Source organism: Bos taurus, unplaced genomic scaffold, assembly GCF_002263795.3.
Source record: "Bos taurus isolate L1 Dominette 01449 registration number 42190680 breed Hereford unplaced genomic scaffold, ARS-UCD2.0 Super-Scaffold_1723_ScbfJmS_2085, whole genome shotgun sequence".
In the NCBI taxonomy this organism is placed as follows: Eukaryota; Metazoa; Chordata; class Mammalia; order Artiodactyla; family Bovidae; genus Bos; species Bos taurus.
The window spans coordinates 540,577-568,475 of NW_020192292.1; positions in this window are offsets into that span (position 1 = coordinate 540,577).

Here is a 27,899-nt window from a genome sequence, read left to right on the forward strand (position 1 = left end):
TTCTAGGTTATTACCCTGATGCTGGAAAAGATTGAAGGCAGGAGGAGAAGGGGATGACAGAGAATGAGATGGTTGGATGGCATCACCGACTCAATGGACATGAGTTTGGGTAAACTCTGGGAGTTGGCACTGGACAGGGATGCCTGGAGTGCTGCAGTACATGGGATTGCAAAGAATCGGATACAACTGAGAGACTGAACTGAACTGAATTGAGAGATATACTCATTTTAAATATAAAGACTTATGTATGTTAAACGTGAAGTGGAGGAGAAAGCTATACCACACTCACAGTAAAGGAAAGAGAGCAAGAATGGTTGTATTAATTTCAGAAAAATAAAACTTCAACATACAGAAAAAAATCAGGGATAAAGAGGGATATTACATAATGATAAAGGAGTCAGGTCTTCGTGAAGACATCTCAGTCCTAAATGCATACTCACCCAAAAACAGACCATCAAAATTACATAAGAAGTAAATGATGAAGCTGAAAGTAAAAGTAGACAAATCTACTATTAGAGTTGGAAACTTACCAGACCTCTGTGAATAATTCACAGATTCATCAGGCAGAAAATCAGTAAGGATATAGTTGACCTGAAGAGCACAATCAGTTAACTTGATTAATTAACATTTATAGAGTACAACATACAGCAACAGCAGAGTATACATTCTAGTCAAGTTCACATAAAACATACACAAAGATAGATCACATTTTTGGCCATCAAACACACCCTAACAGATTTAAAAGAATAGGAATGATATAAAATATGTTCTCAGACCATAATGGAATTAGTCTGGAATTCAAGAACAGATAACTAGAAAGTCTTCAAATATTTAGAGATTAAAGAACACAACTTAAATAATGCATGGGTCAAAGGACAAAACTCAAGATAAAACAAAAAGTATTTTTGAACTAAGTGAAAATGTAAACACAGCTTATCAAAATTAGAAATGTAGAGTGCTGAGTATATTATTAATAGAAAAGAAGAAAAATCTAAAATCAGTGATCTAAACATCCACCTTAGGGAATGAGAAAAAGAGGAGCAAATTAAATCCAATGTAAGCCTATGAAAATAAATAATAAGAATTAGAGCAGAAATAAATGAAATTGAAAACAGGAAATCAGAAAAAATCGGTAAAATAGTCTGGTTCTTTTGAAAAATCAGTAAAATTGAGACAACTCTAGACAGGTTAACTAATAAAAAAAGAGAAGACACAAAGTACTGATATCATATTTGAAGGAGGGGTATCACTACTAATGCCATGAGTGTTTAAAGGAATATTATGAGCTCACAAATATGCAACCTAGATGAAATGAACTTATCCCTTGAAAGACACAATCTACCAACATTCACACAAAAGATATAGATGATCTAAACTGGCCTTCCCTAGCAAAGCACAGGACAAGATGGGCTTACTGGTAATTTCTACCAAATATTAAAGGAAATAATACCAGTTGTATAATTTAGAATTCTGAATTCTATCCAGAAAACAGAAGGAAAGGGAAGATTTCCTAACTCATTCTGGAGGTCAACATTAACCTCATACTGAGAAAAATCAAAGGCATTAAAATAAAGGATAATTATAGATCCATGTCTCTTGAGAATAAAAACGCAAAACCCTCATCAAAATATTAGCAAATAGAATCTGACAAGATGTAAAAAGAATAATATCCCATGACCAGGTAAGATTTATTCCAAGTGTGCAAACTTGGTTCACTGTTCCCAACTCAATCTAATCAACAGGCTAAAGAAGATAAGTCATATGATCATATCAGTAAGTGCAGAAAAAGCATTTGACAAAATACAGCATTCATTCAGGATTAAAAACTCTCAGCAAACTAGGGATAGAGGGAAATTTCTCAACTTGATTAAAAAAATACCTACGAAGGACCTGTCATACTTAATAATTAGGAGTTAAATGCTTTCTCCCTAGGACAGGGAACAAGGTGAGTGTAGCCACTCTCATCACTCCTATTCAACATGTTACTAGAAGTCTTTAAGTAATGCAATAAAACAAGAGAAATAAAAGGTATACTTTTTGGAACGAAAAAAATGCCTGGTTGCAGATTACATGATTATCTTAATGAAAAATCCCAAAGAGTCAACAACAAAAATCTTTTGGAGCTAATAAGCACATTTTAAACAAATTGTGGGCTTCCCTGATGGCTCTGTGGTAAAGAATCTGCCTGCAATGCAGGAGCTGCTGGACATGCAGGTTCGATCCCTGGATTGGGAAGATCCCCTGGAGGAGGGGATGGCAATCCACTCCAGTATTCTTGCCTGGAGAATCCCATGGACAGAGGAGCCTGGCAGTATCTGCCCATAGGGTTGTAAGAGTTGGACATGACTGAAGAGACAGCACAGACACACACACACAAGCAAATTTGTAGGATACAAGGTTGATATACAAAAGTCAGTTTTCTTCATGTATACCAACAATGTACAATTGGAACTTAAAAACACGCCATTTAAAATGGCATGAAAAAAGTGGAATACTTTGGTATAAACCTATCAGTATGTGTGTGTGTATATATATATATATATATATATATATATATATATATATATGTCAGATCTATGTGAGGAAACTACAAATCTCTCATGGAAGAAATCAAAGAACATCTATAGAGAAATATTTCATGTTCATGAATAGGAAGACAAAATATTTTAAGATGTCAAGTTTTCCCATTTGTTTTATAGATTCAATGCAATTCCCTCAAAAATCAGAGCGAGTTACTTGTGGTTATTGACAAACTGATTCTAAAGTTTGTATGGTAAGGTAAAAAAACCTAGAATAGCCAATACAAATATCAATTTTAGAGGATTGACACAACCCAGCTTTAAACTGTATAAAGCTACAGTAATCAGGAGAGTGTGGTACTGGTAAAAGAATACATCAGTGGAACAGAACAGAGAGCCCAGAAATAGAGCCACACAAATATAATCAACAGATCTTTGAGAAAGGAGCAAAATATTAAGTGGAGAAAGGGTAGTCTTTTCAACAAATGCTGTTGGAACATCTACATGCTAAAGAAAAAGAATCTTACACCTCTCACAAAAGTTAACTCAAAATAGATGACAGATTTAAATGTAAAATGAAGGGACTTCCCTGGTGGTCCAGTGGCTAGAACTCTACACTCCCAGTGCAGGGGAGCCTATATTCAATCCCTGGTCAGGGAACTAGATCCCACATTCCACAACTAAGGATCCCCCGTGCTGCAGCTGAGACCTGCACAAATATAACATAGCAACGTGCGTGCATACTGTCGCTCGGATGTGTCCGACTCTTTGCAACCCCAAGGAATGTAGCTGGTCAGGCTCCTCTTTCCACGGGATCCTCCAGGTAAGAATACTGGAATGGGTTGCCAGTTCCTTCTCCAGGGGATTTTCCCGGCCTGGGGATCAAACCCAGGTCTCCTGCCTTCATCTCCTGCATGGGCAGGCAGAATCTTTACTACTGAGCCATCTGGGAAGTGCATAAGATGGCAAACTTAATTGATAAAGGCTGTGTGTGTTCTGATTGCTCAGCAGACCAGTCGTTCCCCTATCTGTTTCCCTCTCTTTGGGTTTCCATATTCCCTAAGACAAAATAATATTGAAATTAGGCCAAATAATAATCCCATGATGGCCTCAAAGAGTTCATTCAGGTGAAAGGAAAAGTAGTATGTCTCTCTCTTTAGATCAAAAGCTGAAAATGATTAACCTTCATGAGGAAGATGTGTTGAAAGTCGAAATGGGCCAAAAGCTAGGCCTCTTGAGCCAAATGATTAGCCAGTTTAAATGCAAAGGAAAAGCTCTTGAAGGAAATTAATACTCCAGTGAACACATGAATGATAAAAAAGTGAAACAGCTTTATTGTCAATATGGAGAAGGTTTCACTGATCTGAATAGAAGATAAAAATAGCCACAACATTCCCTTAAGCCAAAGCTTAATCCAGAGCAAGGCCCTAACTCTCTTAAATTCTTTGAAGGCTGAGAGGGGTGAGGAATCTGCAGAAGAAAAGTCTGCAAGTAGCAGAGGTGGGTTCATGAGGTTTGAAGAAATAAGCCATGTACATAATATAAAAGTGCAAGGTGAAGCAACAAGTGCTGATGTAGAAGCTGCAGCAGGTTATCCAGAATATCTAGCTAAAATATGAATGTGGCTATACTAAACAGTAGATTTTCAGTGGAGATGAAACAGTCTTCTATTGGAAGAAGATGCCATCGAGGACTTCCATAGCTAGAGAAGAGAAGCCAATACCTGACTTCAAAGCTTCAAAGGTCAGTCTGACTCTCCTTTTGTGGGAATGCAGCTGGTGACTTTCAGCTGAAGCCAGTGCTCAATTATCATTCTGAAATTCTAGAGTCCTTAAGATTTATGCTAAATCTATTGTTCCTGTGCTCTTTAAATGAGACAACAAACTCCGAATGACAGCACATCTGTTGACAATATGGTTTTACTAAATATTTTAAGCTCACTGTTGAGACCTACTGATCATAAAAAAAAAAAAAAAGATTGCTTTCAAAATATTACTGCTCACAGTTAACCTACCTGATCACCTGAGAGCTCTGAAGGAGATGGACAGTGAGATTAATGTTTTCATGCTTGCTAACACAGTATCTGTTCTGTAGCCCATGACCAAGATGTCATTTTGACTTTCAGGTATTATTATTTAAGAAATACCTTTTGTAAAGCTCTAACTGACTTACATAGTGATACCTCTGATATATTTGGGAAAGGCAAGTTGAAAACTTTCTGGAAAAGATTCACCATTCTAGACACCATTAAAAAACATTTGTGATTCATGGGAAGAAGTCAAAATATCAACATTCACAGGAGTTTGGAAGAAGTTGATTCCAACCCTCCTTCAGTGGAGGAAGTTATTACAGAAGTGATGTAAATAGAATGAAAACTAGAATCAGAGGTGGGGCCTGAAGATATGACCAAAATGCTGACATCTCATGATAAAATTCTACAATTGAGAAGTTGCTTCTTATGAATGAGCATAGAAAGGGGTTTCTTGAGATGGAATCTACTCCTCTTGAAGATGCTGTAAAGACTGTTGAAATGACAACAGACATTTAGAATATTACATAAGCCTAGTAGATAAAGCAGTGGCAGGGTTTGAGAGGACCTACTCCAATTTTGAAAGAAGTTGTACTGTGAGTAAAATGCTATCAGACAGCATTGTGTGCTACATAGAAATCATTTGTGAAGAGTCAGTCAATACAACAACTGACTTATTTTAAGAAATTGCCTCAGCCATGCCAGCCTTCACCAACCAATACCCTGATCAGCCAACAGCCATCAACATAAGGCAAGACTTTCCACCAGCAAAGAGATTATGACTTACTGAAGCTCAGATAATGGTTAGCATTTTTTAAGAAATTAAATATTTTTAAATTAAGATATGTACAGTTTAGACATAATGCTGTTGCATACTTAATCGTTGTACAGTCGCTCAGTCGTGTACAACTCTTTGTGACCACATGGACTGCAGGATGTCAGATTTCACTGTCCATTACCAAATCCCTGAGTTTGCTCAAACTCATGTCCATTGAGTTAGTGACACTATCCAACCATCTCTCCTCTATTGTTCCTTTCTCCTGCCTTCGGTCTTTCCTAGCATCAGAGTTTTTCTGATGAGTCAGCTCATCGAATTGGGTGGCAAAAGTATTGGAGCTTCAGCTTCAGCATCAGTCCTTCCAATGGATATTCAGGACTGATTTATTTTATGATTGACTGGTTTGATCTCCTTGCAGTCCAAGGGACTCTCGTGATCTTCTCTAACACCACAGTTTGAAAGCATCAGTTCTTTGACACTCAGCTTTTTTATGGTTCAGCCCTCACATCCATGCATGACTGCTGGAAAAACCATAGCTTTGACTAGAGAGACCTTTGTAGGCAAATAATATCTCGGATTTTTAATATGCTGTCTAGGTTTGTTTTAGCTTTTCTTCCAAGGAACAAGCATCTTCAGTCACTGCACTGATTTTGGAGATCAAGAAAATAACATTTGTCACTGTTTCCATCATTTCCCCATCTATTTGTCATGCAGGGATGGGACTGGGTGCCATGACCTTCCTTTTTTGAATGTTGAGCTTTAGGCCAGCTTTTTCACTCTCTTTTTTCACTTTCATTAAGAGGCTCTTTAGTTATTCTTCACTTTCTGGCATAGGGTGGTGTCATCTGCATATCTGAGGTTATTAATATTTCTCCCAGCAATCTTGATTCCAGCTTGTGCTTCATCCAGCCTGGCATTTCACATGATGTACTCTGCATATAAATTAAATAAGCAGGGTGAAAATATACAACCTTGATGTACTTCTTTCCCAATTTGGAACCAGTCTATTGTTCCATGTTCGGTTCTCACTGTTGCTTCTTGACCTGTATGCAGGTTTCTCAGGAGGCAGGTTAGGTGGTCTGGTATGCCATCTGTTTAAGAATTTTCCACAGTTTGTTGTGAGCCACACAGTCAAACGCTTTAGCATAGTCAATGAAACAGAAGTAGATGTTTCTCTGAATTCTCTTGCTTTTTTGATGATCCAGCTGATGTTGGCAATTTGACCTCTGGTTCCTCTGCCTTTTCTAAATCCAGCTTGAACATCTGGAAACTCTTGGTTCACTTATTGTTGAAGCTTAAATTGGAGAATTTTGAGCATTACTTTGCTAGCATGTAGAATAAGTGCAAGGGTGCATTAGTTTAAACATTCTTTGGCATTGCCTTTCTTTGGGATTGGAATGAAAACTGACTTTTTCCAGTCCTGTGGCCACTGCTGAGTTTTCCAAATTTGTTTGCATATTGAGTGCAGCACTTTCACAGCATCATCTTTTAGGATTTGAAATATCTCAGTTGGAATTCCATCACTTATACTAACTTTGTTCGTAGTGATGCTTCCTAAGGCCCACTTGACTTCACTTTCCATGATGTCTGGCTCTAGGTGAGTGATCACACCATCTTAGTTATCTAGGTCATGAAGATCTTTTTTGTATAGTTCTTTTGTGTATTCTTGTCACCTCTTCTTAATATCTTCTGCTTTTATTAGATCAATACCATCTCTGTTCTTCATTATGCCCATATTTTCATGAAATATTCCCTTGGTAACACTAGTTTTCTTGAAGAGATCTCTAGACATTCCCATTCTATTGTTTTCCTCTATTTCTTTGAATCACTTAGGAAGGCTTTCTTATCTCTCCTTGCTATTTTTGGAACTCTGCATTCAGATAGGTAAATCTTTCCTTTTCTCCTTTGTCTTTTGCTTCTCTTCTTTTCACAGCTATTTGTAATGCCTCCTCAGACAACCATTTTGCCTTGTTGCATTTCTTTTTCTTGGGGATGGTTTTGACCACCACCTCCTGTACAATGTTACAAACCTCTGTCCATAATTCTTCAAGCACTCTATCAGATTTAATCCCTTAAATCTATTTGTCACTTCCATTGTATAATCATAATGGATTTGATATAGGTCATACTTCCATGGCCTAGTGGTTTTCCCTACTTTCTTCAATGTAAGCCTGAATTTGGCAATAAAGAGTTAATGATATTCACACTAAATAGACTACAGTGTAATGTAAGCATAGCTTTTGTATGTACTGAGAAGGCAAAAAGTTTGCATGACTCACTTTACTGCAACATTTACTTTATTGCAATGAACTGGTACCAATCCCACAGTATCTCTGAATTATGCCTGTATGTAGATAGTGACTAAGCATAGGAAAAGAAGCTCCACATCATATACCATTAGGAAATTTCCAATTAAACAACAATAAAACAACACTGCAGACCTATTCAAGTGACTGAAATCTAAAACAATGACAATATCAAATATTGGTGGGATTGTGGAGTGATTTTGTTGTTCAGTCACTAAATCATGTCCAAGTCTTTGTGACCCCATGGACTGCAGCACACCAGGCTCCTCTGTCCTTCACCATGTCCTGGAATGTGCTCAAACTCATGTCCGTTCATTTGGTGATGCCATCCATCCATCTCATCCTCTTTCACCCCCTTTTCCTCCTGCCCTCAATCTTTCCCAGCATCAGGATCTTTTCCAGTGAGTCAGCTCTTTGTATCAGGGAGCCAAAGTATTGGAGCTTCAGCTTCAGAACCAGTCCTTCCAATGAGTATTCAGGGTTGCTTTCCTTTAGGATTGACTGGTTTCATCTCTTTTCTGTCCAAGGGACTCACAAGAGTCTTCTCTAGCACCATAATTTGAAAACATCAATTCTTCAGTGCTCAGCCATCTTTAAGATCCAAATCTCATATGCATGCATGGCTATTAGAAAACCATAGCTTTGACTACCCAGACCTTTGTCTGCAAAGTGATATCTCTGGGTTTTTTTTGTTTGTTTGTTTTTGTTTTTTAATACACTGTCTAGGTTTGTCATATCTTTTCTTCTAAGGAGCAAGGATCTTTTACTTTCATGGTTGCAGTCTCCATCTGCAGTGATTTTGGAGCCCAAGAAAATAAAGTCTGCCACTGTTTCCCTTGTTTCCCCATCTATTTGCCATGAAGTGATGGGGCCGTATGCCATGATCTTAGTTTCTGAATGTTGAATTTTTATGTCAGCTTTTTCACTTTCCTTTTTCACTTTCATCAAGAGGCTCTTTAGCTCCTCTTCAGTTTCTGCCATTAGCTTGGAATCATCTGCGTGTCTGAGGTTACTGATATTTCTCCTGACAAGCTGATACCAGTTGTGCTTCATCCAGCATGACATTTCACATGGTGTACTCTGCATATAAGTTAAACAATCAGGGTGGCAATATATAGCCTTGATGTATTTTTTTCCCAGTTTTGAACCAGTCCGTTGTTCCATGTCTGGTTCTAACTGTTGTTTCTTGCCCTGAATACAGGTTTCTCAGGAGGCAGGTAAGGTGGTCTGGTATTCTCTTCTCTTTAAGATTTTTCCACAGTTTGTTATGATCCATATAGTGAAGCAATAGGAACTCTCAATTATTGCTGGTGGGAATGCATAATAGTAGAGCCACTTTGCAAAAGAGTTTGGCAGTCTTAAGAAAGTAGAGACTATTTCCATATGATGTGGCAATTATGCTCCTTGGTATTTACTCAAATGAGTTGAAAAGTGCGCACAAAAACTTGAACACAAATATCTATGCAGCTTTGTTCATAATTGTCAAAACATATATGCAACCAAGATGTTCTTCAGTAGGTTAATGGATTTTTAAAAACCTTGATACATTCATTAAGTGGTATGTTATTTGGCAATGAAATGAAATCAGCTATAAAGCCATGAAAAGACAAGAAGCAACCTTAAATGCACATTAGTGAATGAAAGAAGCCATCTGAAAAATCTACATTATCCTGGGATCATAGACCTAAATGTAAAATATGAAGTTATCAAGTTTCAAAAGAAATTAGGAGAAAATCTAAGTAACGTTTGGGTTAGAGATCATTTTTTAAAATACAGCAGCAAAAACACAAACCATGAAATAAAATATTGGTAAATTGGACTTTATTAAAATTACAAAATTCTGCTCTGCAGAATACACTGTTAAGAGTATGATAAACTAGCCAGAGGCAGGGAAAAATATATGGAAAACACATATCTGATAAAGGACTTTTTCCCCAAAATATACAAAGATTTCTAAAATCTCAACATTGAGAAAGCAAGCAGCTCAATTTAAAAATGGGCAAATAACTGAACACACATCTATCCATTGAAGACTATCATGGCAAATAAGCATGTGAGATGGTGTTTGACATCATGTTTATTAGGGAACTAGAAAATAAAGTAACAATTAGGTAACTGCTGTCATGGTTGTATTGTCTCCACAAAGATATGTTGAAGTTGTAACCCCCAGTAATTCTCAATGTGATTCATAACTAAAAGCAGAGTCTTTGCAGATATAATCAAGTTAAAGTTGAATTCATTAAGGTTGACCATAACCTGATCCGTATTGAATTAGAAAAGAAGAGAAAATGCCAGGTGAAGACAAAGACATACAGATGGCCAACAGGCACATGGAAACTTGATCATTGTCAGTAATTATTAGAGGAATGCAAATCAAACTCCAATGAGGTATCATCTAATACCAGTCAGAATGGCCATCATCAAAAAGCCTACAAATAAATGCTGGAGAGGGTGTGGAGAAACAGGAACTCTCCTACACTGTTGTGAGAATGAAAATTGGTACAGTCACTATGAAAAACCATATTGAATTTTATTAAAAAAAAACTGAAATAAAGTCACCATATGATCTGTATGTCTTTGGGGAAATGTCTATTTAGGTCTTCTGATCATTTTCTGACGGCCTGTTTTTTAGATACTGAGCTGTATGTGCTGTTTGTATATTTTGGAAATTAATCCCTTGTCAGTAGCTTTGTTTGCAAATAGTTTTCCCCCAGTCTATAAGATGTTTATGGTTTCCTTTGTTATGCAAAACTTTTAAGTTTAATTGTCATATTTGTTTATTTTTGCTTTTATTTCCTTAAGTGTAGGACATGGGATCAAAAAAAAATTATTGCTGCAATTTATGTCAGAGTGTTCTGCCTATGTTTTCCTCTAGTAGTGTTACAGTATCCAGTCTTAAGTTTATGTCATTAATCCATTATTAATTCATGTTTTTGTATGGTGTGTTAGAGAATGTTCTAATCTCATTCTTTTGCATGTAGCTGTTCAGTTTTCCCAGCATTGCTTATTGAAGAGATTGTCTTTCTTCCATTGTGTCTTGCCTCCTTTGTTTAGTTTAATTGATCATAGGTGTGCGGGTTTAATTTCTGGGCTTTCTATCATCTCCCATTGATCTATATTCCCTCTTTTTTTTTTTTTTTTGTTATTACCATACTGTTTCGACTACTATAACTTTGTAGTATAGTCTAGAGTCAAGGACCATGATTCTTTCAGCTCTGTTCTTCTTCCTCAAGATTGTTTTGGCTATTTTGTTTTTTTTTTTCTGCTCAATACAGATTTAAAATTTTTTTGTTCTAGTTCTTTGAAAAATGCCATTGGTATTTTCATAGAGATTGCATTTATTCTGCAGATTGCCTTGGATCATGGATAAATTTTAAATGCATGTTGCTAGATGAAAAGAGTGAGTCTAAAAAGACAATATACTGTGATTCCAACTATATGGCATTCTGGAAGAGTCTAAACCAGTATCCAGACATGTATTTTATTGCACTACCCTATGAAATGGTCTAGAACCAAGACATCTCATGAGCAATGAGTGTATCTAGTGTCTTGTTCTTGATTTCTAATGCCATTGTCCTGCGAACAGAGCCCTTTGGAGAAATGGCTGATTCTAATACTGAAGCAGGAAGTACACAAGATGAATATGGATCATCTTGCAGTGCCAGAAATTAAGTGCTTAAAAAATCCATAATGTTGGGGTTATATTCAAGGGACATGGGGGGAATTTTAAAGACCCATCAATGGCTAAAGCAGAAATATTTGACCAATGAAGTAAATAAAGTAATATTGGATTATAACCCACTGTATGCAATAAATATACATGAATCCATTCTGGTATGAATGGTTGAATAAATAAATGGAATGAATAGACAAATCTCCTAAGCAGAATAGTTCTAACAAATTTACATAGAACTTCTGCCCTTAAGGAAGTGAATCTTTCCCACTCGAGTGGGATAACTTCCTGCTTCATAAGTGTGGTCCTTGCATTTTGTCTTTTCCTCAGAGGCAATATAGAAAGGGGGGAAAAAAAGAGTAATTTTACAGTGGAGAATCCTGACAAACACTAAAAACACCTGACAAACATGTGATCAAAAGTCAATATTAACCATTGTGGATATGATATGATGAGAATGGCTCTTTACCTTTCTGATCTTACAAAAGCACATAATGCCAGCTGAATCATGAGGATGATATGAGAGAAATTTAAATAGAGGGTCATTCTACCGAATAACTGACCACTATGCTTTAAAACTATCAAGGGCATGAAAAAAAAGAAGGGCTAAGAAGGGATAGGAGACTATCAGAGTAAGATGAGCCTAAGGAGACATGGTGTCTAAAGGTAATGTAGTATCCCAGAAGGGACACTGGAACAGAAAAAGTCCTTAGATAAAAACTAAGGTGATCTGAATAAGGTAACACCAATGATTCAGTATCTGTTCATTAGTTACAAGAAATGAAGCATGGTAATATAGATGTTAATAGCAGGGGAAACTGAGTGTGGGCTATATGGGAACTGTGTCCTAACTTTGCAATTTTTCTGTAAAGCTAAAACTGTTCTAAAATAAAAGTTGTACTCTAAAAAAGGAAACACTATATCACGATAGAGTGGCAAGTTTAAAAAACTTAAAAGTGTTAATAGTAAGAGCATTTATATGGCATATCTCTAGAAGCCTTCTATAACTCCACTTTCTCTCCACTAAGGCAGAAAGAGATGTTTCTCTATGTAGTTCCATATTTTCCAATACTTTCTTTCTTTTATGATGTCACATGTGTGGCCAATAAATTTATTATTTCATTCTAAACTCACTGAAGACAGGGACTGTCTTTCTTATTTTTTATTCCCATCATCTACCAAGTGCTTAGTCACTCAGTCATGTTCAACTCTTTGCAACACTATGGGCTATAACTCGCCAGGCTCCTCTGTCCATGGGGATTCTCCAGGAAAGAATACTGGAGTGGGTTGCCATACACTCCTCCAGGGCATCTTCCCAACCCAGGGATTGAACCCAAGTCTCCTGTATTGCAGGCAGATTCCTTACTATCTGAGCCATCAGGGAAGCCCATCATATACCATAGTGCTTGGTAAATACTACACTTTTTATAAATTTTTGTTGAATATACAAATAAATAAATTAGAGGAAATATATTTCCTCTACAATAAGAAGACAACTTGATTCTTCAATGTGTCTAAATCTTCAGCACTCATAATATATTCAATGAATACAATCAGTAATGATATTCAGAACGTGTCTGTAGTTAATAACAATGAATGAAAGCCAATTCTTATTGCTCAAATGTATTTTTATTGAAGAATTTCTATTGTCATCCCTAAATTTTTTCTTCTATATCCTTCCATAAGAGCAAGGGGATATGAATGTCCAGTTACTTGTCAGGAGGACAGGCCAATGAAACTATCAAGTATTTCAACAAAATTTTTGACCCATTTTTATTTATGTTTGTTTAAAATGAACTGCAGTTTTATCCATTCTTTTAATCATTGTTCATTATCTGTTGTTTATTATAAAACATGCCACTTTCAAATAAAAGTATGAATCTGTTCTGATGAGATAATAAAGAGCTACCTTTTATAAACTATGATCCATAAAGACCTTTACAAAAGTCTTTCTGTGCTGTCTTTTTCAGTTCAGTTCAGTTCAGAAACTCAGTCATGTCTGACTCTGTGATGGCATGGACTGCAGCACACCAGGATTCCCTGTCCATCACCAACTCCCAGAGCTTGCTCAAACTTAGGTCCATTGAGTTGGTGATGCCAACCAACCATCTCATCCTCTGTCATCTCCTTCTCTTCCTGCCTTCAAACTTTACCAGCATCAGGGTCTTTTCCAATGAGTCAGTTCTTCACATCAGGTGGCCAAAGTACTGGAGTTTTGGCTTCGGCATCAGTCCTTCCAGTGAATATTCAAGACTGATTTCCTTTAGGATGGACTGGGTGGATCTCCTTGCAGTCCAAGGGACTCTCAAGCTTCTCCAACACCATGGTTCAAAAGCATCAATTCTTCAGAGCTCAGCTATCCTTAGTCCAACTCTCATATCCATACATGACCACTGGGAAAAAAAAAACAAAACAAAACATAACCTTGACTAGATGGACCTTTGTTGACAAAGTAATGTCGATGTTTTTCAGTATGCTGTTTAAGTTCGTCCCAACTTTTCTTCCAAGGAGCAAGCATCTTTTAATTTTATGGTTGCAATCACCATCTGCAGTGATTTTTGAACCCAGGAAAATAAAGTCTCTCACTGTTTATATTGTTTCTCCATCTATTTGCCATGAAGTGATGGGACCAGATGCCATGATCTTTGTTTTCTGAATTTTGAGTTTTAAGCCAACTTTTTCACTTTCCTCTTTCACTGTAATCAAGAGGCTCTTTCGTTCTTCACTTTCTGCTATAAGGGTGGTGTCATCTGCATATCTGAGGTTATTAATATTTCTCCCAGCAATCTTGATTCCAGCTTGTGCTTCATCCAGCCTGGCATTTCGCATGATGCTTACTGCATATAAGTTATATAAGCAGGGTGAAAATATACAGCCTTGATGTACTCTTTTCCAGATTTGCAACCAGTCCATTGTTCCATGTCTAGTTCTCACTGTTGCTTCTTGACCTGCATACAGATTTCTCAGGAGGCAGGTCAGGTGGTCTGGTTTTCCCATCTCTATGAATTTTCAACAGTTTGTTGTGATCCACACTGTCAAAAGCTTTGGTATAGTCAATAAAGAAGAAATAAATGCTTTTCTTTAATGGTCTTGCTTTTTTGATGATCCAACGGATATGGGCAATTTGATCTCTGGTTCCTCTGCCTTTTCTAAACCCAGGATGAACATCTGGAAGTTCTCAGTTCATGTACTACTGAAGCCTGGCTTGGAGAATTTTGAGCATTACTTTGCTAGTGTGTGATATGAGTGAAATTGTGTGGTAGTTTGAGCATTCTTTGGCATTGCCTTTCTGGGATGGAATGAAAACTGACCTATTCCTTTGGCCATTGCTAAGGTTTCCAGATTTACTGGAAAATTGAGTGCAGCACTAACAGCATCATCTTTCAGGATTTGAAATAGCTCAACTGGAATTCCATCACCTCCACTAACTTTGTTCACAGTGTTGCTTTCTAAGACCCACTTGACTTCACATTCCAGGATGTCAGGCTCTAGGTAAGTGATCACACCATCATGATTATCTGGGTCATGAAGATCTTTTTTTGTATAGTTCTTCTTCTGTGTATTCTTCTTCTGTGTATTCTTGCCACCTCTTCTTAATATCTGCTACTTCTGTTTGGTCCATACTCTTTCTATCCTTCATTGTGCCCATCATTGCATGAAATGTTCCCTTGATATCTCTAATTTTCTTGAACAGATCTCTAGTCTTTCCCATTCTATTGCTTTCCTCTGTTTCTTTACATTGATACCTGAGGAAGGCTTCTTATTTCTCCTTGCTATTATTTGGAACTCTACATTCAAATGAGTATATCTTTCCTTTTCTCTTTTTCCTTTAGCTTCTCTTCTTTTCTCAGCTAGACTTGGATTACTGTGATATTGAATGGTTTGCCTTGAAAAAGAGCAAAGGTCATTCTGTCATTTTTGAGGTTGCATCCAAGTATTGCATTTCAGACTCTTTTGTTGACCATGATGGCTGCTCCATTTCTTCTAAGGGATTCTTGCCCACAGTAGTAGATATAATGGTCATCTGAGTTAAATTCACCCATTCCAGTCCATTTTAGTTTGCTAATTCCTAAAATTTTGATGTTCACTCTTGTCATCTCCTGTTTGATCACTTCCAATTTGCCTTGATTTGGGGACCTAACATTCCAGGTTCCCATGTAATCTTGCTCTTTACAGCATCAGACTTTACTTCCATCACCAGTCACATCCACAATTTGGTGTTGTTTTTGCTTTGGCTCCATCTCTTCATTCTTTCTGGAGTTTTATCTCCTTTGATCTCTCATAGCATATTGGGCACCTACCGACCTGGGGAGTTCATCTTTCACTGTCCTATCTTTTTGCATTTTCATGATGTTCATGGATTCTCAAGGCAAGAATACTGAAGTTGTTTGCCACTTCTTTCTTTTGTGGACAACGTTTTTTTCAGAACTCTCCACCACGACCCTGTCCATCTTGGGTGGCCCTACAAGGCATAGCTCATAGGTGTGGTATGACCTGGTTCTATTTTTGCCCTCTAAGAGTCTGTTTCCCCAGTCCTGTGTAAGTTCTAGTTGCTTTATAGTGGGGTTAATGGTGACCTCCTCCAAGAGGGCTTATGCCATATCCAGGCTATGTTTTTAAAAATATTTAATTTGATTTTATCTTTGCATGTGAGTCTCTGAAAGCAAAGATCAAATCACTATTATTACTGTTTCCATAATTTTCATTTTGATCTAGGTTTTAATGTTGTTATTATGTATTCTCTTTGGTGTTCATGAGTCATTAATATGCCACATTGTTGGGTAACTACTAATTCTGGCAAGTGAGAAACATATTTTGTTTTTAAAATAAGTTGTTAAGGGAGTAGAGCAAAGTAGTCACTTTTGATTTTTTCCCTATCTTATGGCTTTCAAACAGAATGCATATTTTCTTCATTAAGTACATATTTATTAAGTACCATATTGATTATATTCTGGCTGCCTATCACCGTGCTTTATTAAGTTGGAAATACAAAAGCTCTAAAGAATAGCCACAAAATGTTCTAATTATATTAAACATAATAAAAGGTTGTTTTTGATTAATTAATTCTATTCAGTTATACAAGTAATGCATGACAATCATAAAAATTAAAACAGTAAAGAAAGGTATAAGGTAAAATGTGAGTCTCCTGTTCTGCCTTCCTGATATCTCCATCCTCCCTACTGGGAGACAAATGCTTATCATTGTCTTTCATAATCTTTTAGAAATTCCTCTGTGTGTGTGTGTGTGTGGTGTGTGTGTGTGTATATATATAATCATATATCACACACAGAGACAATTTATAGTATAAAAATGAGACCTCATTATTTACATATTTATCTGCATTAATTTTGCTTTTATTTCTACATGAGTATATGTGAAGTTTACCTCCTTTTTCTAAATGAATATACAGTGAGATACCAATGAAAATATGTTTAAATCATATAGATTTCATGTAGAAATTGTATCTGTGACAAATGCAGATAAGTAACTATAAAATGAGTGTGCATGTGCTAGGTCACTTCATTTGTGACTGACTTTGTGCAACTCTATGATCTATAGCCCACCAGCCTTCTCTGTCCATGGTATTCTCCAGGCAATAGTGGAGTGGTTTGCCATGCCCTCCTCCAGGGTATCTTTCCGACCAAAGGATCAAAAACTGCATCTCTTATATCTCCTACATTTTCATGTGGATTCTTTACTACTAGTGCCACCAGGGAAGCCCCTGGTGAGAATGGTATATTAAATAAAGAACCAGATACTCTGTGGAAATTTAAAATTTTTTTATTCACCTTAAGAAATTCAGCCCTTTACTACACACAGCGAGGAGTCTTTTACAAAAATATCCTGAAATTCTTTATGTAGATTAATATTCATATACAGTATTCACTGAGTACCACATCTGAGACAGAATCCATGCTAGTTGCTTAATAAATATCATGTTATCTAGGCACTCAGCAAATACACTGTAATCAAGAAAACTTAGGTTTTATTCCCTAAGTGGTTTAACAGCTATATAGTTTGGGTTGTTGCTGCCTCTATTTCCTAATATCAAAATGAGAATATTATTTACCCAATGGATTTATAACCTAATTAAATTTTATATTATATGTAACTACCTTGAGGGTTGTTATGAAAATGAAATAATGTAATATAATATATATAAAAGCACTCAGAACAGAGACTAGTAAAGAATAAGTTCCATACAAGTTTACTAGATAAATAGCATGCTATGTGTTTAGCATAATACCCATAGATCATTCAACCAATAATATGAGGCACATATTATAGTAGAACTTATAGATTTAATAAAATATTCTGGCTAATTGAAATTGGACAGAGTATTCATGGTATTTTACATTATGTGTATATTCCTTTATTGTTTAAATTATTGAATATTACTTAAAGTGCCAATTATATGTTACCAATTTATTCATGCACATAATTAAAAATAAAAAACAAAAAGGTTTATAATAATATGTCTTCATCTGTCCCACTCCTCCCCATCCCTTATTTCTTGCTCTTGAGAGGCAATCAATTCAATTATTGTAGCTATTTCAATTGGTATTAACTGCCATATTTATAAGTAATTACAAAAGTTGTTCTTTTTTTATTCATCAGCTTCAGATATTATCTACTGACTATTGAAAACACATTATGATATTTGAAGATTTATCTTTTTATAGTACTGTCCTCTCTACTTTCCCAAGCCAATTTTCTCATGTGGTTATATCAGAGATTTTTGTTCTTGCCACTAAACCATTACAATTACCCCTTGGTATCTGCAGTGGGATTTCATTCTAGGACCATGCTCCCACCCCCACTGAGGAAACCAAAATCTGTTGATGCTCAAATCCTTTATGTAAAAAATGGTGTAGTGTTTACAGTTAGCCTACATACATCCTCCTTTATACTTTAAATCCTCTCTAGGTTATTTACAATACCTAATACAAAGTATACACTATGTAAAGAGTTGGATATACAGTGCAAATTCTGTGTATATAGTTCCCATATTTTTGGAACTTTCTGGATATTTTTGATGTACTCCTTTTCCTACTTGGAACCAGTCTGTTGTTCCATGGCCAGTTCTAACTGGACATGCATACAGATTTCTCAAGAGGCAGGTCAGATGGTCTCGTATTCCCATCTCTTTCAGAATTTTCCACAGTTCGATGTGATTCTCACAGTCATAGGCTTTGGTATAGTCAATAAAGCAGAAGTAGGTGCTTTTCTGGAACTCTCTTTGTTTTTTCAATGATCTAATGAATATTGGCAATTTGATTTCTGGTTCATCTGCCTTTTCTAAAACCAGCTTGAACATCTGGAAGTTCACGGTTCACATACTGTTGAAGCCTGGCTTGGAGAATTTTGAGCATTATTTTGTTAGCGTATGAGATGAGTGAAATTGTGTGGTAGTTTGATCATTCTTTGGCATTGAATCCAAATAGGAAAAGGAGTGTGTCAAGGCTGTATTATTGTCACCCTGCTTATTTAACTTATATGCCAAGTACATCATGAGAAACGCTGGGCTGGATGAAGTGCAAGCTGGAATCAAGATTGCCGGGAGAAATAAAAATAACCTCAGATATGCAGATGACACCACCCTTATGGCAGAAAGTGAAGAAGAACTAAAGAGCCTCTTGGTGAAACTGAAAGAGGAGAGTGAAAATGTTGACTTAAAGCTCAACATTGAGAAACTAAGATTGTATCATTAGGTCCCATCAGATCAGACCAGATCAGATCAGTCGCTCATTCGTGTCCGACCCTTTACAACCCCATGAATCGCAGCACACCAGGCCTCCCTGTCCATCACCAACTCCCGGAGTTCACTGAGACTCACGTCCATCGAGTCAGTGATGCCATCCAGCCATCTCATCCTCTGTCGTCCTCTTCTCCTCTTTCCCCTAATCCCTCCCAGCATCAGAGTCTTTTTCAATGAGGCAACTCTTCGCATGAGGTGGCTGAAGTACTGGAGTTTCAGCTTCAGCATCATTACTTCCAAAGAAATCCCAGGGCTGATCTCCTTCAGAATGGACTGGCTGGATCTCCTTGCAGTCCAAGGGACTCTCAAGAGTCTTCTCCAACACCACAGTTCAAAAGCATCATTCTTCGGAACTCAGCCTTCCTCACAGTCCAACTCTCAAATCCACACATGACCACAGGAAAAACCGTAGGCTTGACTAGACGGACCTTTGTTGGCAAAGCAATGTCTCTGCTTTTGAATAAGCTATCTACGTTAGTCATAACTTTCCTTCCAAGGAGTAAGCGTCCTTTAATTTCATGGCTGCAGTCACCATCTGTAGTGATTTTGGAGCCCAGAAAAATAAAGTCTGACACTGTTTCCACTGTTTCCCCATCTATTTCCCATTAAGTGATGGGACTGGATGCCATGATCTTCGTTTTCTGAATGTTGAGCTTTAAGTCAACTTTTTCACTCTCCTCTTTCACTTTCATCAAGAGGCTTTTTAGTTCCTCTTCACTTTCTGCCATGAGGGTGGTGTCATCTGCATATCTGAAGTTATTGATATTTCTCCCGGCAGTCTTGATTCCAGCTTGTGTTTCTTCCAGTCCAGCGTTTCTCATGATGTACTCTGCATATAAGTTAAACAAACAAGGTGACAATATACAGCCTTGACGAACTCCTTTTCCTATTTGGAACCAGTCTGTTGTTCCATGTCCAGTTCTAACTGGTGCTTCCTGACCTGCATACAGATTTCTCAAGAGGCAGATCAGGTGGTCTGGTATTCCCATCTCTTTCAGAATTTTACACAGTTTATTGTGATCCACACAGTCAAAGGCTTTGGCATAGTCAATAAAGCAGAAATAGATGCTTTTCTGGAATTCTCTTGCTTTTTCCATGATGCAGCAGATGTTGGCAATTTGATCTCTGGTTCCTCTGCCTTTTCTAAAACCAGCTTGAAAATCAGGATGTTCACAGTTCACATATTGCTGAAGCCTGGCTTGGAGAATTTTGAGCATTACTTTACTAGCATGTGAGATGAGTTCAATTGTGCAGTAGCTTGAGCATTCTTTGGCATTGCCTTTCTTTGGGATTGGAATGAAAACTGACCTTTTTCAGGCCTGTGGCCACTGCTGAGTTTTCCAAATTTGCTGGCATATTGAGTGCAGCACTTTCACAGCATCATCTTTCAGGATTTGAAATAGCTCAACTGGAATTCCATCACCTCCACTAGCTTTGTTCGTAGTGATGCTTTCTAAGGCCCACTTGACTTCACATTCCAGGATGTCTGGCTCTAGGTCAGTGATCACACCATTGTGATTATCTGGGTCATGAAGATCTTTTTTGTACAGTTCTTCTGTGTATTCTAGCCGTCTCTTCTTATTATCTTCTGCTTCTGTTAGGTCCATACCATTTCTGTCCTTTATCAAGCCCATCTTTGCATGAAATGCTCCTTTGTTATCTCTGATTTTCTGGAAGAGATCTCTAGTCTTTCCCTTTCTGTTATTTTCCTCTATTTCTTTGCATTGTTCGCTGAAGTCTTTCTTATCTCTTCTTGCTATTCTTTAGAATTCTGCATTCAGATGCTTATATCTTTCCTTTGCTCCTTTGCTTTTCACTTCTCTTCTTTTCACAGCTATTTGTAAGGCCTCTTCAGACAGCCATTTTGCTTTTTTGCATTTCTTTTCCATGGGGATGGTCTTGATCCCTGTCTCCTGTACAATGTCACAAACCTCATTCCATAGTTCATCAGGCACTCTATCAAATCTAGTCCCTTCAATCTATTTCTCACTTCCACTGTATAATCATAAGGGATTTGATTTAGGTCATACCTGAATGGTGTGGTGGTTTTCCCTACTTTCTTCAATTTAAGTCTGAATTTGGCAATAAGGAGTTCATGGTCTGAGCCAGTCAGATCCTGGTCTTGTTTCTGCTGACTCTAAAAAGCCTCTTGATGAATGTGAAAGTGGAGAGTGAAAAAGTTTGCTTAAAGCTCAACATTCAGAAAATGAAGATCATGGCATCCAGCCCCATCACTTCATGGGAAATAGATGGGGAAACAGTGGAAACAGTGTCAGATTTTATTTTTCTGGGTTCCAAAATCACTACAGATGGTGACTGCAGCCATGAAATTAAAAGACACTTATTCCTTGGAAGGAAAATTATGACCAATCTAGATGGCATATTCAAAAGCAGAGACATTACTTGGCCAACAAAGGTTCATCTAGTCAAGGCTATGGTTTTTCCCTGTGGTCATGTATGGATGTGAGAGTTGGACTGTGAGGAAGGCTGAGTGCCCAAGAATTGATGCTTTTGAACTGTGGTGTTGGAAAAGACTCTTGAGAGTCCCTTGGACTGCAAGGAGATCCAACCAGTCCATTCTGAAGGAGATCAGCCCTGGGGTTTCTTTGGAAGGAATGATGCTAAAGCTGAAACTCCAGTACTTTGGCCACCTCAAGTGAAGAGTCGACTCATTGGAAAAGACTGTGATGTTGGGAGGGGTTGGGGGAAGGAGGAGAAGGGGACGACAGAGGATGAGATGGCTGGATAGCATCACTGACTCGATGGACGTGGGTCTGAGTGAACTCCGGGAGTTGGTGATGGACAGGGAGGCCTGGTGTGCTGCGATTCATGGGGTCGCAAAGAGTCGGACACGACTGAGCGAGTGATCTGATCTTGTAGAACTTCTCCATCTTTGGCAGCAAAGAATATAATCAATCTGATTTTGGTGTTGAGTATCTGGTGATGTCCATGTATAGAGTGTTCTCTCATGTTGTTGGAAGAGAGTGTTTGTTATGACCAGTGTATTTTCTTGGCAAAACTCTATTAGTCTTTGCCCTGCTTCATTCCGTATTCTAAGGCCAAATTTGCCTGTTACCCCAGGTGTTTCTTGACTTCCTACTTTTGCATTCCAGTTCCTTATAATGAAAAGGACATCTTTTTTGGGTTTTAGTTCTAAAAGGTCTTGTAGGTTTTCATAGAACCGTTCAACTTCAGCTTCTTCAGCGTTACTGGTTGGGGCATAGACTTGGGTTACTGTGATATTGAATGGTTTCCCTTGGAAACGAACAGAGATCATTCTGTCGTTTTTGAGATTGTATCCAAGTACTGCATTTCAGACTCTTTTGTTGACCATGATGGCTACTCCATTTCTTCTGAGGGATTCCTGCCCACAGTAGTAGATATAATGGTCATCTGAGTTAAATTCACCCATTCCAGTCCATTTCAGTTCACTGATTCCTAGAATGTTGACATTCACTCTTGCCATCTCTTATTTGACCACTTCCAATTTGCCTTGATTCATGGACCTGACATTCCAGGTTCCTATGCAATATTGCTCTTTACAGCATCGGACCTTGCTTCTATCACCAGTCACATCCACAGCTGGGTATTCTTTTTGCTTTGGCTCCATCCCTTCATTCTTTCTGGAGTTATTTCTCCACTGATCTCCAGTAGCATATTGGACACCTACTGACCTGGGGAGTTTCTTTCAGTATCCTATCATTTTGCCTTTTCATACTGTTCTTGGGGTTCTCAAGGCAAGAATACTGAAGTGGTTTGCCATTCCCTTCTCCAGTGGACTACATTCTGTCGGATCTCTCCACCATGACCTGCCCATCTTGGTTGCTCCACAGGCATGTTTTAGTTTCATTGAGTTAGACAAGGCTGTGGTCCTAATGTGATTAGATTGACTAGTTTTCTGTGAGTATGGTTTCAGTGTGTCTGCCTTCTGATGCCCTCTTGCAACACCTACCATCTTACTTGGGTTTCTCTTACCTTGGGCGTGGGGTATCTCTTCATGGCTGTTCCAGCAAAGCACAGCCATTGATCCTTACCTTGGACAAGGTATATCTCCTTGGTCCCATCACTTCATGGCAAATAGATGGGGAAACGGTGGAAATAGTGCCTGATTTTATTTTTGGGGGCTCCAAAATCACTGCAGATGGGGATTGCAGCCATGACATTAAAAGATGCGTACTCTTTGGCAGGAAAGTTATGACCAGCCTAGATAGCATATTAAAGAGCAGAGACATTACTTTGTCAACAAAGGTCCATCTAGTCAAAACTATGGTTTTTCCAATAGTCATGTATGGATGTGAGAGTTGGACTATAAAGAAAGCTGAATGCTGAAGGATTGATGCTTTTGAAATGTGGTGTCCATCCTAAAGCAGATCAGTCATTCCTGAGTGTTCATTGGAAGGACTGATTGTGAAGCTGAAACTCCAATATTTTGGCCACCTGATGCGAAGTGCTGACTCATTTGAAAAGACCCTGATGCTAGGAAAGATTGAGGGTGGGAGAAGAAGGGAATGACAGAGGATGAGATGGTTGGACGGCATCACCGACTTGATGGACATGAGTTGAAGAAACCCAGGAGTTGATGATGGACAGGGAGGCCTTGCATGCTGCAGTCCATGAGGTTTCAGAGTCCACACAACTGAGCAACTGAACTGAACTGGACATTTTTAAGAAGTATTTTTTTATTTGTTGTCATGGATAGGGAACCCCCAATTACAGAAGGACAACTGTATTAAATCTTTGCTTTAGTAATGATGTAAATGTTATTTAATTCTTGAACCACAGTTTTAACTGGCTTCCCTGGTGGCTCAGTGGTATAGAATCCATTTGCCAAGCAGAAGACGCAGGTTCGATCCCTGAGTTAGGAAGATCCCCTGGAGAAGGAAGTGGAAACCTGTTCCAGTGATCTTGCCCGAGAAATTCCATGGACAGAGGAGCCTGGTGGGCTACAGTCCATGGGGTTGCAGAACTGTACATGACTCAGTGACTGAACAACAACAATAATACTTTGATTATTGTTAATTAATTAGATTTGTGGACTCAAACTTGGGTTCTGGTGCAGTTCGGGGCCCATCTCTTGAGCCCCTAGCTAGACAGAAATCCCTCTGGCTTAGTTCAGGGAGCTTCTTTTTCTCTTTGGATTTGCACATCCAATAAGGACATCAATGCTGAGGCTGAAACAGCAGGGGCTTTATTCAATGGCCAGAAAATAAAGAAGTGGGAAACTTAGTTCAAAAATCATCTTCTTGACAAGAGACAGTCAATTTAAGATTTTTAAGACAAGGTTAGTGAGGTTATGTATCGGCTTTCTGGGAAAAGGCTCAGTTCTTCCTGGGACTCTAGTGCCACTTATTTCCTGCCCTTGTATGGTCCTTTGGCATCTGGTTTGCAAGCTGATTGACTTATGATGGTGTGGATGGGCAGAGAGCTTACTATTATAATGAGATAGTAATGAGCTATAGGACAACCTTTGTCCCACTTTTGGGGCTGAACCAGCTTGCACCAGTTTTCTTGTGATTAGACAGTTGTTCCTTTCATGATAACACAGATAGAGGATATGGTTAGTTTGGGAAGGGGCAAGAGTATGATTCTGGGCATTAGTCTTGGTAACACACACTACATTTACTTTCTCTTAAAACATTTCATTTGTCCTAAAATTATTAATCTCCTTCTTGTTCTCCATCCTTGCACTGGCTTTTAAGGGTCTCATGCTCCTTTTTTCTCACAATGTTCCAATGTATCAGTAAAACATCTATTAATAATTTCTCTAAATATCATAAAACATCATATGACCCATAAATTTCCATTTCTTTATAACTTAGAGATCGTCTTCCCAGAGGTGTCAGTTTCCCCTTTTCTAACCTGGACTGGTTGTTTCTACATAGTCAAAGCTGTGGTTTTTCCAGTAGTCATGTACAGATGTGAGAGTTGGACCATAAAGAAGGCTGAGTGCTGAAGAATTGATGCTTTCAAACAGTTGTGCTGGAGAAGACTCTTGAGAGTTCCTTGGACTGCAAGGGGGATCATATCAGTCAGTCCTAAAAGAAACCAACCCTGAATATTCATTGGAAGGACTCACGCTGAAGCTGAATCTGCAAAACTTTGGCCACCTGATGTAAAGAGCTGACTCATTGGAAAAGACCCTGATTTGGGGAAAGATTGAAGGCAAGAGGATGATGAAACTCCAATACTTTGTCCACCTGATGTGAAGAACTGACTCACTGGAAAAGACCCTGATGCTGAGGAAGATTGAAGGCGGGAAGAGAAGGGGAAGACAGAGGATGAAATGGTTGGATGGCATCACCAACTCAATGGACACGAGTTTGAGCAATCTCTGGGATGTAGTGAAGGACAGGGAACCCTGGTGTGCTGTGGTCCATGGGGTCACAAAGAGGCAGACATAACTTACTGACTGAACAACAACTCAGTCAGACACTGACTTACCTTGTAAGACTCTGACACTAGATTGTAGACTCTCTGAAGGCAGGGCATTTTATATTTTTCTAATATGCTTGGCATAATATTACAATCTTAGAGAAACTTTATCTGGGAGGAAAATAGGAAGAAAAAAAAAGAAAAGAAAAAAACTACAGTAAACTCTTCCAGGACAGGATGGAATTCTTTATGTTTCCTACTATTAGAATGACATCTAGGTAATCTTACTAGAAAAATCTATTAAAATAGTTTATTCCTCTTTGTGGGCAACTCTAAACAGTCACAAAATTATCCTAAAATCTATTGCATAGATTCATTTAGGATGAGTCTCCTTAATTCTTGATCTATATGTTATAATTAAAATTAAGGAGGCGGTCCTAAGATGGCAGAGGAATAGGACAGGGAGACCATTTTCTCCCCCACAAATTCATCAAAAGAACATTTGAACTCTAAGTAAATTCCACAAAACAACTTATGAATGCTGACAGAGGACATCAGGCACTCAGAAAAGCAGCCCATTATCTTTGAAAGGAGGTAGGAAAAAATATAAAAGATAAAAAGAGAGACAAAAGAGGTAGGGACAGAGCTCCGTCCCCAGAAGGGAGTCCTAAAAAAGAGAGAAGTTTCCAAACACGAGGAAACACTCTCACTGCCGAGTCTGTGGCGAGCCTTGGAACCACAGAGGGTAACATAACCAGGAGGAAAAATAAATAAATAAGTAAACCCCACAGAATATGTGCCCAATGGTAGCTCCCAGTGGAGAAGAAGCACAGATGCCTGCATCCGCCACTAGCAAGTGGGGACTGGGCAGGGAGGAGCGGGCTGCATTGCTTAAAGATGGGGCCTGAGTGCTCCAAGGGCAATCTGAGGAAACTAACTTGGGATAGCAAACCAGACTATGGGATAGCTACCCCGAGAAAAGACCTAACCTAAGACACCATCAGGCTCGCTCATGGAACAAAGGACTGAGCAGAGCTAGCCAGCTGCAAGACTGGCCCATCCCCCCCCGCTCCAGTGACAGGCACTCGAGGGCAGCCAGAGCTGGAAGCGGGCAGTCGCGGCCCCAGAGAGGCATCATCTACCAAACTGCAAGCAGGCTTCGTTGCTAACCAAGACTTCTTGGGATTCTGGATGGTCAACATCCACCTGAGAAGGTGCGCCAGTTGTACACCCAGAAAACCGAGTGGCAGGGATGGGGGAGGTGATAAGTCTCAGTGACTGCACTCGCCAAACACCTGGTCACCTGAGCTGCTCGGACCTGGGAAGGGCACAAAACACAGGCCCAACCGAGTCTGCACCTCTGAGGACTACCTGAGTACCTGAACCTGAGTGGCTTAGACCTGGGAAGTGCATACAACCCAGAGATGGCTTCAGACAATTCCAAGCAGAGCAACGTAGAGCCTAAGCAGTGTAGACAGGGAAAGGACACACACCATGAGCAGGGGCAAACCCAGTGTGGCTGAGACACTGTACGCACACACCAGTGTTATTTGTTTGCAGCGTCCCTCCCTCCCTACAGCATGACTGAACAAGTGAGCCTAAGAAAGTGTCCACCATCACCTCCTTGTGTCAGGGCAGAAATTAGACACTGAAGAGACCAGCAAACAGAAGAAGCTAAAACGGAGGGAATCTCCTTGAAAGTGACAGGTGCAATAGATTAAAACCGTGTAGTTAGTACCAACTACATAGAAAGGGGCCTATAGATTTTGAGAAATACAAGCCAGATCAAGGAACTATCCGAAAATGAACTGAAAACAACTGCCCACGGCAATGCCAGAGAAAGTCCTAGATATATTTTTACTATCATTCTTTTAATTATTTATTAAAATTAAGTCCTCTAATACTCCTTTAATTTACATTTTTATAATCTACTATTACTTTACAAAAAAGAGAGAGAGAGACCCTATTTTTTAAAGCAAACTTTTTTTAATTTAAATTTATTTATTTTAATTGGAGGCTAATTACTTTACAATATTGTATTGGTTTTGCCATACATCAACATGAATCTGCCACAGGTGCATACGTGTTCCCCATCCTGAACCCCCTTCCCACCTCCCTCCCTGTACCATCCCTCTGGTTAATCCCAGTGCACCAGCCTCAAGCATCCTGTATCCTGTATCAAACCTGGACTGGCGATTCGTTTCTTATATGGTATTATACATGTTTCAATGCCATTCTCCCAAATCATCCCACACTCTCCCTCTCCCATTGAGTCCAAAAGACTGTTCTATACATCTGTGTCTCTTTTGTTCTCTCACATACAGGGTTATCATTACCGTCTTTCTAAATTCCATATATATGCGTTAGTATACTGTATTGGTGTTTTTCTTTCTGGCTTACTTCACTCTGTGTAATAGGCTCCAGTTTCATCCACCTCATTAGAACTGATTCAAATGTATTCTT